Here is a 4,034-nt window from a genome sequence, read left to right on the forward strand (position 1 = left end):
TTCCTGAAAACATTGGAGAACATGAAGATCTCTCCGAACACCATTATATTGGGTGACTTCAACTACCCAAACATAGACTGGGAGCATTACTCAAGCCCCAGCACCTTAGCCAAAAGGTTCCTGGAATTTATAAACTCAAATGCTATGGAACAACTAGTCACCACTCCCACAAGAGGGGAAAACATACTAGACCTGATCATTACCAACATGGGGACTCTATGCTCCATACCAGAAGTATATGCCTCATTGGTAAGATCAGACCATAAATTAATTTCACTGGATATCCACATTCCGACCCCACCCCCAGCCCAGAAAACCACAGTGAAAAACTTGTCAAAAGCGAACTTCACACTTCTCAAAACCGAAGTGGAATCCTTCAAGGCCCCAGAGCCATTGGAAACTACGGCCCAAACTGCAGAATCCTATATAAACGCTTTCTACGGACATCTCCAGGAATGCATGGATCATGCTATCCCAAACAAAATCAAGACCCAATCATCCAAAGACAGGCGTCCAGTCTGGTGGACCCCAGCCATAAATAAACTGTACAACAGAAGGAGGAAGCTACTACATGATAGAGCAAAATCCCTAATAGGGAAGGCATCTCTGATCAGTACTAGCAAAAAATTACGATCCCTCATAAAATCCTCCAAGGCCAGCTTGGAGAGAAAAATTGCACAGGACACTAAAGACAATCATAAGGCTTTTTTTCAGTTATGTTAGGAACCTGGGATGCAACTCCCAGACTTGTTCTGAGTTGATTCTAAATGACAAAAAATACACTGAACCCACAGACATCGCCAATATCCTGGCAGACAGGTTCAGTGCAAACTTCTCCACCCCCCCCAAAAGAGCAAGTATCTATCCCAGCAGAGTGCAGCCTCCCAAAGATCTCTGATGCTCAGGTGAAGGCCGCCCTCTCCAAAGCAAAAAACACTGCTTCCATGGGACCAGATGGTGTCCCGGGTTGCGTCCTACATGAACTCCAAGAAGAACTAATCCCTCAAGTAAAACTGCTGTACAATCTCAGCCTCACTACAGGACATGTGCCCAAAGAATGGCGTACAGCAACAGTGGTCCCACTCCACAAAGGTGGCGCCTCTGTGGACCCTGGAAACTATTGCCCCATAAGCCTGACTAGCCTAGTCTGCAAGGCTATGGAGAGGATCATCATGGAACTCATAAACAAAGACATTGGGGACATACAGACACTAGATTCTACCCAATTTGGCTTCGTCAAGGGTAAATCCTGCCTTTTGAACCTGGTCGACTTCTTCGAAACAGTCATCAAGGCTATAGATGAGGGGAAGGTAGTCCACACAGCCTATCTGGACCTCGCAAAGGCATTTGACACAATACCCCACTCGGGCATCATAGATAAGCTATCCAGCCTAAATATAAACCCCTATGTCACAAGATGGGTCGCAAACTGGCTCAAAGACAGAAACCACAAAGTCAGAGTTGCTGAGGCCATGTCAGACTCGAAACCGGTCACAAGTGGCGTCCCACAAGGTTCTGTCCTGGGACATCTCTTGTTCGGTATTTACTTTTCTGAGGTACAGGCCTAAGTGGGAGGACTATGGCTCACCAAGTTCACAGATGACTGCAAACTGGGTGCCATAATCGACTCTCCAGCTGACACACACATCCTTCAAAAAGGTCTCGCAGAGACGGATAACTGGTGCCAGAGCCATGGTCTAAAGCTAAATGCCAAAAAGTGTATAGTCATACCCTTTGGCAAAAACAATGTGCCCACAAATTACCACATAGGTGGTAACCCATTAAGTACAGAGAAAGTAATTAGGGATCTGGGGACCCAAGTTGATAGCAATCTCTCCTTTGACAACCACATTGCCAAAGTGGTTAGAAAGACCTTCTACATAGCCCACCTCATCATGAAAGGATTCACATCTAGATCAAGAGAGGTAATCATGCCCCTTTATTCATCCGTCATCAAGCCCATCATAGAATACAATGCCCCCTTTGGGATGTACCTTACCCGACACCTGCAGCAATTAGAAAGACCCCAAAAGTACCTCACCAGGAGGATCAAGGGACTCAAACAGATGCCATATGCTGCTCGGTTAAAAAAACTCCAGCTCTACTCAGTTGCATACCGTCTACTTCGAGGCGATCTATGCCTGACATATAAAGCTATGTCCAACCCAGAATTAACGGACATGCTCCACCTCAGTAAATCTAAATCCCTTAGAGCCACGTGCTCGAGGGACGTGAACCTCAGCACAGAAATAAATAGGACATGCTGGAGGGACAGATTCATAACCCAGAGGCTCCCTTCGCTCTGGAATAGAATTCCAATTCATGTTAGGCAGAGCACCTCACTGACTCTCTTCAAGAAGAATCTTGATGAGTGGATGGGGGATCGTAGGTTTGTCCCGGGGATTACTTCCGTGTCACTATTAGACAGAGGCACAGTAAACTAAACTTTAAAAAGGGCACAGTATACTCAAATCAAGGGGTGGCGTAAGCCAAACACAATCGGGCTAGGCTTATAAATGCCCCAGGGCAGATAGCCTAGTATGAACCTATGAACCTATGTGTTGATTTCAAGAATATATCCCTTGTAGAAGGAGGATATTCTGTTAGATGTAAATGAATGTTATTTAGGGGTTAAAGGGTACATAGGAACAGCATTTATTATGGTTTGTGTATTTACCATTGTGGACATTGCAGGCAGAGTTTCATAGAGTCATGAGGGAAGATATAATCTTCAAGTGTGCATTGTTATATGTCTGGGAAACTGGAATGTAATAGCAACTGTGCTAAAAGTCAGAGGTGGTTTCCAATTTCATTAAATATTGCTTATTGAGAAGTATGTAGGAATATATATATATATATATATATATATATATATATATGAATGTATATATATATATATATATATATATATATATATATATATATATATATATATATATATATACATATAAATATAAAGGTAATGTTTATTACTTCTAATATGGATATTAAATTAGAATAATCATAATACAATTATGATTCTAGATTTAAATCATGAGTAAAAATAGAAAAAATGTAGGCACATGTGTATTAAAATGCACAAAAGGCCTTTATGTTGATTAAAGATATCCAACAGAAAAAGAACCAAAACCATGAAGTAAAAAAGCTCAGCAAACAGGACCCAGAAGCAATGTCAAAAACAAAGCGACTGAACGCTTTAAAATACGAACACTGTTCTGTCTTATTTAAAACTTTTATTATAACAGTAAAACAATTTAGCCAAGCGCTTTCGCTCGGATGAATCCAAGCTTTATCAAGGAAAAAATGGGTTTGTGATTTAGACCATTAAATACATTTCTCAATTAAGTCACATGACTCTTAAGACCATTATCTCATTAATGAACTGGTAAAAAAGTTTAAACATCTATTAATTTTAAAAATGTATAACCCTTGTACTGGTCTCCAACTTCTTACAAAAATAACATATTTAAAACATGTAAACCATCCTTATGTAAGGGTTTAAAAGTTAAATTACAAAATAAAAACTAGTATACATGAAAATACTTATGAAAATTCCTATAAAAAAGTAATTATTTGTATAATAAGTATTCCAATGAAATGCATCAATCTGAAATGTAGCATAAATATCCATAACTTCCTGTGTAGTAAACCTATTGCCTTGATAACTGAAGAGCTGTCCATCAAAAACTACCAGTAAAAAATTACTTGGTGGTAGTATGGTGAACAATCTACTTTCATTAAAACCTAAAGGTGAGCATGCCTCAATTTTAAAACACTATTGACGTTAAGGCTGTCGTTCAATCCGGGAAACTTGGTGGAATCCAGCTTGAGTTGTCAAAATAACCCCCGGTATTCCAACCTGGTTTCCCAACTACCCCCACGAACATCAGGCGTTATTTGTTCTAGTATTCCAAACTTTATAAGCATATCTTTGCAGACCAGGGAGTGTTTGTAAAAGGCATTGCTCTCCTTACAATTAATAATATCATTGAAGTGTTCATATACCCTTCTCCTAAAAACTCTCTCCGTCTTGC

This window comes from Protopterus annectens, chromosome 4.part0 (assembly GCF_019279795.1).
Source record: "Protopterus annectens isolate FY-2018-M chromosome 4.part0, PAN1.0, whole genome shotgun sequence".
Taxonomy (NCBI): Eukaryota; Metazoa; Chordata; order Ceratodontiformes; family Protopteridae; genus Protopterus; species Protopterus annectens.